The following is a 12,172-nucleotide window of genomic DNA, read 5'->3' as shown; positions in this document are numbered from 1 at the left end:
ATAGCATCTTTTCACTAAAAAAATTTCGATATTTTTTTATAAATACATACGCAGATGGCAACACCGTTTTGAAAATTTCCCGAATCGAAATAATTCTATTTTATACTAATTGCCATATGTTACAGCATCTGTTCACATTTAAAAAAATTTTGTTTTTATTTGTTTTTGTTTTTTGTTTTAATAAGTAGATGGCAACACGGTTTTGGAAATTTCTCGAGTGGAATATTTTCTAGTTCATCTGCTTGCTTATGTTACAGCATTTTTTCACTCAAACATTTTTGATACTTTTTATTTAATATGGCAACACCGTTTTGGAAATTTTTTGAAACGAAAATCTTCAAGTTTACCAGTTTGCATATGTCATAGCATCTTTTCAGTCAAAAACTTTAATATTTGTTTTTTTTTAATAACTAGATGGCAACACTGTTTTGGAAATTTCTCGAATCTAAGATATTCTTGTTTATCTGCTTGCATCTGTATGTTATAGCATTTTGTAAGTTAAAAAAAATATATTTTTGCATATGTACATATGTATGTATGTATGTATGTATGTATGTATGTATGTATCTTATAAAAGCTTTTCACTCCAAAAAATTCTGATATTTATAATTTCTTGAATAAAGAGGTGGCAACGCCGTTTTGGAAATTTCTCGAAAATTTTCTATAACTCTGAGCTGAAGTTGGCATAACATAGTTTGACATATTTGTACCACTCATTCAAAAGTAAACGAAAATTGAAAATGTAACGTCACTGCCAGCTGTTCTTTTCCTTTTACAGTTACCTTCAAAAAAAATTATTGAATTTTTTTCCAGCATCTAAAGTAAAGAAATATGTACTTAATCCATCACTTAATCAGCACGCTGGCGTATGCCGCAATTATTTTCTGCACTTCAACACAGCTGTGGCCAACTGGAATTTTGCTGAGAGTCAGGCACATATTTTGCAGCAACAATGGCGTTGCAGCTGTCGATCAATGTCGTCGCTTGCATGTCAATCCCCACACACAAGCATGCCTTCCTGCAGCTTGCCTTGCCTTTCTTCGCATAAATTCACTTTTTCTACAGCCGCTTGCACACACTCATATACACACACAAACAATTTTGCTTTCACGTGTGGCACACTTTTAGGCGCACAAGCGTAAACATCGTCAATTTCATGGCATAAAGAAACGAGCAACAACAATGCACATATACTACAGCCAACATGGTCGAAAAAGTATTAAATGCAACAACTATTATACAACAACAAGCATTGTGTTTTTGCAATTCACCAGTTGTTTGCTAGTAATTGCTTTTATTAATAATAAAAAACGAACCGCCCAAAGCACCCAAACAATTTTGCAATATTGCCGTGCTGCAGCGATGCACTGATGCACCGTTACACTGCTACTTTGTCCTTGACAGATTTTTTTAATTAAAATCTACTGTTATTCTTAGCCGCTCACTATAGACAAATTGCTCGGTGAGCAGGTGCGCACCAACAAAAACAACACAACGCACTAACTAAGTGCGAGTCATTTTAAGCGCTTTGTTTTTGTAAATCATTTTTCACTGGCCTTTTGTGCATTCATTATTTAACGCCTCGCGTCCGCTTACTTTAAAAGCCATTCGCTTAATTCCCTCCAATTTTGTAATAAATCTCTCGTCTCTTGGTAATGTGTGTGCGCTAATTAAAATCAGTTTGATGAAAAGTTGATGAGAAGAGAGCAGTTGTGCTGGAAAACAAAAAGCATGTAGTAGTTCGTGGGAATTCAGACAGAATGGTGTCTGAAGGCGGCCATACCATACGTTGAGATCTCCAGGTAATTGTGTAGAGAAGGTCATTCTGAATGTTCCCAGATTTAAGGGAAGTTGAGAGTTTGCTCAGGTTGGGCTGTGATATGATATTCATACTTCGCTAAGAAATGCCAAAATGCTTATAATAACACCGACATTAAGGGCCTCAGAGATAGACATTCCAAAATCTTCTCTCACGTCGGCTACATCATGATAGTTTGGACCACTAGGTATCTAGTGATATCTTCCACATGCATATATATCCAAGAAATATGTGGTTGGAGCAGAGTTGCTGGAGAATAGGCGCAGTGAGTTTTTTCACCGCTGAATCGTAGCTCAAAGAAAGGTTGGACGGGGAGTATTATATTTAAACCAAAGGAAATAGTAGCAGCTGTACTCTTCCGAAGTGCGGCTTCTTTTAGGATGGTATGCATCCACTCCGGTATCAGAGCTGCTATGCAGGCCGTGACCTCGCTGATTGTGTGTGACCATATTAAACTCATCTGGGTGGTGTCACAGCACAATGAGTTCGCAAGAAAAAGCACCTTTACTCAAATTTCATTAGAATGGCAATGAGTCTTCATGCACTCTGGATCATCAACCAGCACTTTTAGGTAGCTCTTGCAGAACCCTTCTGGCTCAGATTGGAACATAAAAAGTTCATTGAACTGCTATGCTCTTAGCAAAGGAACATAAAAAAGTTCATTTCACTGCTAGCTCACATCACCGCAATGTCAGGCGAGGCCAAGTCTTTTGGGATGACTCAACGTGTCAAAGTTGCAATGAAGAATAGAATGTAAAAACATCAACATAATATAATTTAATTCAACTTGTCCAATAGAAAACCGAACTTTACTGGCAGAACAACTAAGATAAATCTCTGAAATCGCTTCTTAATCCGGCGTTTCTATATTCGTTTACGATCTTTTCTATGGCTTTAATCGTCCTAGCCAGAGATCTAATAAATAAAACTTAAATAAAAGGAGGTTTACTACCGTGGGCCTAAGAATAGTAAGACTTTGTTCATAATTTTAAAATTCTTAATTTTTTTTCAGCATCTACATATATCGTTCCTTTCAAAGTAGTCCCGCTTGGCCTCATCGCACTTGCGCCAACGTTTTTTCCAATCCTCGAAACAATTGTTAAAGTTAATTTCCGGTATAGTCTTCAATGCGATTAATATTTAATGGCTTCAATTTACTCAAAATGGTTTCCTCTGAGTGATCGATTGAGTTTGCTGAATAGCCAGAAGTCACACGGAGCTAAATCAGGCGAATATAGTGGTTGCTGCACGATATTTGTTGAAAATTTGGCGAAAAACTCACGAAGCATCAATAGAGTATACGACGGTACATTATGGTGGTGCAGAAACCAAGAGTTGTCGGCCCATAACACCATACTCTTTTCTCGTATAGATTCGCGCAAACGATGCATAATACTCAAATGGCATTCCTTGTTGACAGTTTGGCCGGTCGGAAGGAAATCGGAGTGCACCACACCTCGATAATATCAGAAAACCTTGATTTTTTGACTTGCTTTGACATGTTTTTTTTTTTACTTCGGTTCATCTTTGCCGCGATATTCGGCCGATTAATCGTATGTTTCCGATTCGTAACCATAGATCCAGCATTCATCGCCAGTAATAATACATGTATTTCATGAGATTCTGATAGTTGGAAAGCATTGTATCACAGACGTTAACGCGACGCTTTTTTTCAAAAAATTTAGTGATTTTGGAACCAATCATACTTTCTCTTTTCCTAGGTCCAAATGATCTTACAAAACGGTTTTTACTTATCCTTCCAATTTTCCAACGATGCCAGTAAGATCTCTGACTGTTAATCGTCGATTTTCAATAACCAATTATTTTATTTTATTGAAGTGTTGATCATCAGTTGATGCTGATGGCCGCCCTGAATGTGGTTCGTCGCCAACGCGTGCTCGGTCTTCTTTGAATAATTTTTACCAATTAAAAACACTTGTTCGCGATAAGCAATAACAACCGAAGGCCTTCTCCAACATTCTGAGCGTTTTGGTACAATAAATTGTATTCCTCACACAAAATTTAATGGAACTTCTTTGTTGAATGATTTCACATCATAAAAATCATTATGTATCAAGAAGACAAATAAACATTAATGATTACACCGGTCAACAAAAAATAACATGCTTGAATTCTGGATTCTAGACATTGAAAAACACTTAAATATTAACTTTAGTTCTTTAAGTTTGCTGTGGGCTGATCTACATTGATAAGTATATTTGGGGTTTAATACAAGCTCATATGAGCATAAGAAAAATATTCACTTTTAGAATACTTTGTTATTTTACATTTATAATTATTCACACATCTTGAATGACTCTGTATCTAAAAAGTTTTTCTAATTATTAGAAAATTATAAAAATCATCGCACATCGGGAAAACATTTTTTTCCTTATTTTTGTCATGGGAGAAACTAAAATTTAACATGTTGATGTCAGACCCAAAAATCGTGTTGACCGGTGTCATTTTTATCGTGTGACAGTCATTTGAAATAAATTAAAAAGTCTTACTATTTTTTGCCCACAGTACCACTTGTTGATTGATCTTATTTACTAAATTTAAGTCGGTGCAGAAAGCTAATTGATTTCTAAGAAATTTAATGCAAAAATATAGTATTTAACTAAATGTTATACTAGTTCTTATAATTTAAAAATTTAAGAATAAGGCAATGACATTTAAAAAATTCTGTAAGCTTAAAAATAAATTTCACGTACTTACGTTTAATATATTACTGTACTCTTATGATGGATAATATCGCTCACCTGTAAAAGCAAAAAATAAAAATTTAATAATTTATTATAAATATATAAATAATGGTTAGCAATTTATAGGACTCCATAGAACATAATGAGCCCCAACTTTTGTAAATGGCTCTTCAACAGTAGTATAAGGCAATGATGCCTTTTTGCTCTTTCTCTTTTGCATTGTTTATTACCAATTTTAAAAGGCGTAAACAGTAAACAAGTTGGAAGTAGTATGTGGCAACACTTAATTTAGGTTTATCCCATTATTTCAGTTTGCCAATTTATTTAATTTAAAGCAGTTGTTTGTTCGTTACACCGCGGCACAGGTTTTGATGTAATCTAGTTGCCACGATTATAAAATACAAATAAGTTACATTGCAACTAATTGTTTCAAAGAATTACTAGCTAACGTAATTTTTGCAGTATTGTATTGAGAAAAAGTAAAACATTAAACAACAAAACAAGAGCTAAAGTCGCATAAAACCCACCAAGCTTGCGACTACCAGAGTCACTGTGCTTTGCTGATGACAAGTGTCTACTAATTAACCGCTAATTACCTAAGTAAATTAAATGGATAACAATATTAATGATACAGAAGAGAGGCAAGTTGAAGTGATATTGAAAAACAACAAAAACAATTGAAGAAATATACATATACATGGTAAATACAGTAAATGATAAAAGGAAAAAGAGTAACTGGAGCTTTTAGTTGTTGTATGTTCACGGTTCGACATTCATAAGTATTGACTGTTGATGGTAGAGTCAGTGTGACAAATTAACAGATCACGTGCTAATTATTATTTGTTAATTATAAATTATTGAGTGAAATATTTTAACGATATTAGATATTGATATATTGATATTTCTGTCTATCATATTTAATCAACCTAATTTATTATGACACCCTTAGCTGATCGTCAAATTTACGCTGAAACCAGACAACTGATTTTACCAAAAACATGGCCGTATTTGAAAACAAAAACTTAAAACCACTTTTAGAAATTCGAAAAAGTAAATAGCATACTTAAAAAGAGATCAGGATAGAGCGCGAAAGTAAATTTTCAAAAATTATTAAGATAACACCATGATATGTATGATCCGCTTGATACTAAAAACAAAAATAAACTTTTAGTTAAGTAATACCTTAACTGGTGCATTTATAGCATAAAAATGATAAAATTATATTTTTCTTTTATTTTGAACTAACTGTTTGTATGGCAGCTGTATGCTAGTATTTCGATCAGAATATTTCATTGCAGATTGCACCGTTACCTTTGTGACAATACTACGCAAAATTTCATGAAGATATTCATCATATAAAAAGTTTTTCATACTAAATACTTGATTCCGATCGCTCAGTTTGTATGGCAGCTACATGCCATAGTGGTCGGATAACGACAGTTCCGACAAATGAGCAGTTTCTTGCTTAACAAAAGGACGTGTGAAAATTTCAGATCGATATCTCGAAACTAAAAGGCTAATAATGTATAATATGAATGCATATGGCAACCCTATAAAAATATATTATAAAAAATTATATTCGTTTTAAAATTGGCTCTTTGAGATTTGTTTTCTTCGTGTATTCGAACTTTTGTCGAAAAATGAGTGTGAAAATTTTCAGCTCGATATCTCGAAAACTAAAAGACTAATAATGTATAATTTGTATGTATTTGGCGACCCTGTTGAAAATTGCAAAAAAAATTATATTCGTTTAAAAATTTAAAACAAAAAACAAACAATTTCAATCTATCGTAATTTACTACATAATTTCCGATGTAAAATATAAAAAAGTAGGTGGCAACCCTTTATAAAAATACCTATTTCTCAAACTTATTTTGCACAAAGAAATTTTTATTTATATTAAACTGATTTTTTTAATAAAAATTAATTTAATTTTCTTATCAAAATAATTTTCTCTTATTTTGCAACACTTTAAGAAATTTTAATTCATAGGTATTATGTAATTTTTTAAAATGAGAGATATTTTATCTTATTTTTACGAATATAAAAAAAGGTAAATTTTACCAAAATTACCTATTATTTAATATAATTTTCTCTTATTTAAAAGCTGAGATATTTGGCAAAACTTCCATTATGAAATTTTCGTCGAATAAAAAATTAGTTGGCAACTCTTAAAGAAAATACCTCTTTTTTTATCAAACAGTCTATATATTCTCTCTTATTTGACACAAACGTGAGAATTATTTATTTATATTACAAAAATTAAATTATTAAAATTTTGGCAACCTTATATAAAATATTAACAAACAGTCTAACTCTTATAAAAATACCCATTTTTTTTGATCAAACAATTTATTAAATTCTGTTATTTGACAAATATTAATTTTTTAACACAAAGCTGAGAATTTTTTATTTATATTAATTAAATAATTTATTAAAAGTTTTTCGAATATAAAAAATTTGGCGGCAAACCCTGAGAATTTTTTATTTATATTAATTAAATAATTTATTAAAATTTTGCGAATATAAAAAATTAGGTGCCAAACCCTTTACAAAAATATCTTTTTTTTTATCAAACCTTCTACTTTCTTTTATTTGGCAAAAAGCTGAGAAGATTTTATTTTTATTATGAAACTAATTTTTTAAAAGTTTTCGAATTTAAAAAATTAGGTGGCAACCCTTTAAGAAAAATTCTTATTTTTTTTATCAAAATTAAACAAAAAAAATAAGATTTTATTTATATTATGAAACTAATTTTTTAAAAGTTTTCGAATAGAAAAAATTAAGTGGCAACCCTTTAAGAAAAATTCTTATTTTTTTATCAAAATTTTTTTTCTTCACATTTGGCTCTTTGAGAATTGGTTTTTGTTTTATATTTTTTTTTTTTTCCACTTAGACAACTTTTTCCTACAGGCACACCATCATGCATATATTGAGGCACGCTAACATTGCTGCAGCATGAAATAGTTGCATTAATTCGAAGCGAATGCAATTATTGAACATTGCATATTAATAGTAAGCGTTGCCAATGGCGGCGATGACGAGGACACTTTGACTAGAAACACATTAACCGACTCATATGCACACATATACACACATTATATATGCATACATTAGAGCATAAGCATAAGCAGCAGCAACAAGCTGAATTTAGCTGATGAAGACGTCGCTACAAATTGGTTCAGGCCAAGCGCTACAACCTTGCTGCTCATTTCATGCTCTTCCGCCGCAACGTTTTCCTTTCGCTTTTTTCCACAACGCCGCTGTAATGTAGTTGCTGTTGTTGTTGTTGTGGCTGTTGCTGCCGCTAATGCGTAAAATGTGGCTAATGACGTTAATGTGATATTGTTGTGGAGGCAAGCCACACTACATTGTTGTTGCAGTTGTTTTTGCTGTTGCTCCGAACTGCCAACGGGCATCAGTTTCACTTGTTATTGGTTTTATTTTTGCAAATTGCCTGTAATGCCGCCGTTGTCGGCTTGTTGCGGTGACTGGCGATTGCGTAACGAAGCATCACATCGCAGCAACAACTCCGCGGCAATAATGCCTAATCATGTGTGTCGTGTCGCAGTTGCAACATAAAACGCTTAATGCGACTTATGCTCAGTGCCTCCAGGTGTTTGCAACATGTTGACAATGACTTTGCAGCAAACCACAAGCCGATCGGTTTGACTTATGTAACGATTTTAGTTTCAGCACTTTTAAAGGGATTGTTAAAATATGTATCTAATCAAATTTGACCCGACCTGGTCCGCTTGCAGAAGTATTTTGGTGAGTCTAGATAATAAAGATTGAGGTTTTGCACTGCGATCTACGGTTTATTGTGCCCTCCCCTATATCGCATATGGTCACAAAGGACCAGCATCCTGAGCAATTCCAGGCGCAACTGAGGTGATGTGATCCCTGTCCACGTAGTTGGAACTTAGAGCCGTTAGCCTGCTTCTGTAAATTGCTGGGCAATCCAGAATCAAGTATTCTGGGGTTTACGGTTCCAAGTCGTAGAAACTACAGTTTGCGCAAGACCCCATGCCCATGTTGGACAAGTGCTTCTCCTGCAAGCAGGCGGAATTTGTCTCGGGGAAGGTTGATCATTTAAACCTTGCGAGGTTGTACCCTCCAAGAAGCAGCTTGGCATGGCGCATTCCTGCTGCCTGCTTCCAATGCTCTTCTCTCCCCACTCTCTCCTCCATGCGGGGCATCTCCTTAAAATTGTGGGACCCCACTGCAACGCATGGCTCTGGCCCAAACATCCTCGACGATGCCCCACAGCGGGCTAGTTCTTCGTGTCTCATGTGACGTTAGCGACGATAACTTTGAAGAATATAAAAAGAAGTAGTGCTTGGAAATAGTTGGATTGACATCAGAGAGTTATCAAAAGATCTGAAGTTATTTGGATCGACTGAAGACATTTGGGTTATTGTTTAGGGCAGGAAACGTGTCGATGTTGGACTCGTACTAACAGACTGGGGTCTTTTATTAAATTGACGCTGAGTAGAAGTCATAAAAGACGTAGGAACTGTCCAACCATCTATTGAATGGTGTTCCAAAAATTAGTCAAAACCGAAGTTACGTCAAAGTCGTTCAAAAAATATAGTGAGGCTATCGTTTTCTTTCACTGGCGTGGTATGGTGCAGCATATATTCATTTTACAGACACAAGCGATCAATAATGAATACTATTTAGCCATTTTGAGGCGTCGCAATTCGTCGTAAATGACCACATTTGTGGATTATTAGAATGTTCGAGACTGACCCTTGGTCCAAATACTTTTTGGTTTAATATGTCTTTTTGGCATTGAAGCCAGGCAAGGTTTCAAATAAACTTTGACATGTTTATATTTTGTAGGCGATAGTAAGGTTTTTGTAATCCGTGTCAAATTTGATCAACAGCTATTTTCGGCTATTAACCAGCTAAAAATTCCTTTGTAAACATTCCTGTCAAAGACGTCAAACAATTAAATATCCTCACGTAATTGCAGAAGTTTTTCATAGTTGCAGAATTATAGCCAGATAAACCAAATTGTTATGACTTTAGCATTGTGGTGACATTTCAGACAATTAAATGCTTAACATTAAGGAATATATTTAAGATGGAAATTCGGTTTATAATCTCCATAACAAATTGCTCAATGAAGTAAGTGAAGGACCACGGCACCAAGCTTACCCATAACAGGTTGGAGAATTAGAAGTAAGCATTTTATTGTGTGAATGAAGTTGTAAGTATTTCAACTGAAGTTGTACAGGTGCCGGACGATTGAGTATAACCTTGAATTCATATTAAGTGTTTCAAAGTTAAAACTTTAACGTGAACAGAAACTCAGAATTTTACAGGGCTGAAGTGTAACCAACTCAAACCGTTCGCAGCTGTCGCACTGAATCAGCTGTTTATAAATTTCCAGAATGACAGTTCGAGTATTGTTCGTGCGGTACAAAAAGCGTTCTGCCAAAGAGAACGCAAAAGTGATCAGCAATGGGAATTCAAACGTAATAGTGTACTGTTTTTATATTTAGCCGAAAATCACAGCCAGCAATTGTTCGTGAGCTCAAAACGCCTTAATAAGAATAATGCTGTTTATCGCACCTTCACGATATCAATGATACTGATAGTATCGCAAAACTCCATGGTGGTGGTCATCAAAGATTGCAACGCCACGAGATGGTTCAGAAAGTGAACCACTTCGTCGTGATTTTTGCCCAAGTCGCCAATCAAATGGCTAAAGAACTGAAAATATCCGACCGCAGCATCCGACAAATATTGAAAATGAGTTCAAGGTCAAGCCCGCAAGTTCCAAGGCCCATGATCTCCATGAAGCAGTTGTCGCTTGGCCGAATGCGGTCAAATTTCGAACATTGTGTTTTCTGACGAAAAAATTTTTACAATTGCGCAATTCATAAACTCTCAAAGCGATAGGGTTTACTTGACCGACCATTCATACGATAAGTCACCGGTTGACACCAGGAGGCAGCACTCGCCACAAATAATGGTTTGGACCGCTGTCACTGCGGATGGGCGCTCTCAATTGTTTTTTATCGAGCCTGGCGTCTGGTAAATTGGGAATATTTCCGGGGAAAATGTTCTTTGAAGTCGTGAAAACAAACAAACGTTTCGGTCCAAAACCATGGAGTTTCAACAAGACTCAGCACTGTCTCACAAAGGGGAGTTAAGCAAAAATGGTTTAAAAACAAGTTCCGAACTTCATTAGGAACACACAATGGCTCTCGAATTCACCAGGGTGTGAATCCAAGGATCATTCTCTCGGGCCATTTTGAAACCCCCGGGCCAAAAAAATTCCCCCAGTCTCAGATGTTTAAGAAAGCCATTGTCCTTGGTGGGCCAAAAAACCGGCAAATCACATTCGGCAGCTTGCATTCGTTTTTGACCGCCTCCGGGGCCCTAGTTAAGGGCCGGGGGCCATATCGAGCAAAAGTGAATTGGGCCCGAAATTTAAAGATTATTTTCCAAAATTTGTACTTTGAAATAAAAAAAATAATTTTTAAACCGAATTTATTTTTTTTTTAATTGGTTACATTTTGAGTCCCGGACCCTGTACAACGATTAGAACTGTACTTTTTAAAACTTCCATGGGGAAGAAATTTTTATGTATGGATGAGAAACAAAAGGGAAAATTTTACCAAAACCTCCTTGAAGATGTAAAATCGTTTTTTTTTAATAATACTGTTTTTAATACTAAAAAAATGTCGATAAATATACTAAAGAAATATGTAAGAGAAGAATTAAAGAGTTAAAAGCTCAGGAGCTTGCTTTACAATTATTCCGCTTTCGCGAAATTGTTATTTACTGTACTGTTTTTATTTATTTACGTTATGATGATCGTAGTATTATTAAGTTTTTTTTTAACGGTTCACGCTATCAACGTGGCGCTTTGTTTTAAATCAAAAGTTTAATAGAAACATTTGGCAGACGACGAAGATAGCTTATTAGGTCTGGCGCGAAAACCCTTTAAAATGCACCAAACTCGATCAATGATAATGACTTGATTTACCCTCCAAAAGTCCGATGTGTTTAACCTGGGGGCGAGCGACTCGCCTTTGCCCAGGCGCTCAAGAGACCGGATCAAATCAATGCGTTGATCGGTTGGGAAAATGCCGGTTTTTTAGACCAAGGGTGTGGAATGGACACTCGCCACCTTGGAGCGTTCGAGGGCCCCTCAAAAGTTGCAATGCAACAGCCTTTTAAATGACAAAGTATCGTTTGCCGACGGGTCAGTCCCAAAACAGGTTGAAGCGGGCTCCAATTCTTGCTTCCCGTGGTACCAGTTGGACGTTCAATCCCCTGGACCAGTAACCAGGGTTACCCCCTAAAATTTTTTAATTAACTGTTCGGGATTCCGACTAGGAATCTCATCGCCAACATCTAAACGTCCATCAGTCCGTTAATCCCCAAATACCCGTCCCAAAATACAACGGGGATTCTGCAATTACGTACACCTAATTCTTCGATGCAAAATGCATTTAAAGGGCCATGCCCGAAATAGAACCCATACTTAGGGGGGAATCCGAAGACTGAGTTACCCTCAACAAACCCAAAGTCCCAAATGTATCATAAATCACTTTGACCCTTAGACTAAAGTCCCCCGCTTTCCTACGCCCGACGCTTCATTAGAAAAAAATTCCCGCCCTATAAAATC

General features: G+C 35.4%; 1 protein-coding gene across 6 annotated transcripts in view; it reads right to left on the bottom strand.

Moving 5' to 3' along the window:
• Positions 1–12,172, bottom strand: part of LOC126754185 (beta-1,4-glucuronyltransferase 1) — a 360,239-nt gene that overhangs the window by 236,030 nt on the left and 112,037 nt on the right. Inside the window, exon 3 of one of the 6 annotated variants that reach the window (XM_050466147.1) lies at positions 4,538–4,581. The exons of the other annotated variants lie outside the window; for them this stretch is intronic. The gene's annotated coding sequence lies outside the window, so the exon portion shown is untranslated. The remainder of the gene's footprint in view (positions 1–4,537; positions 4,582–12,172) is intronic. 6 annotated transcript variants of the gene reach the window in all.

This window comes from Bactrocera neohumeralis, chromosome 3 (genome assembly GCF_024586455.1).
Source record: "Bactrocera neohumeralis isolate Rockhampton chromosome 3, APGP_CSIRO_Bneo_wtdbg2-racon-allhic-juicebox.fasta_v2, whole genome shotgun sequence".
NCBI lineage: Eukaryota > Metazoa > Arthropoda > Insecta > Diptera > Tephritidae > Bactrocera > Bactrocera neohumeralis.
The sequence above is the reverse complement of the archived record's forward strand: the minus strand, read 5'-3'. Positions and strand labels throughout refer to the sequence as shown.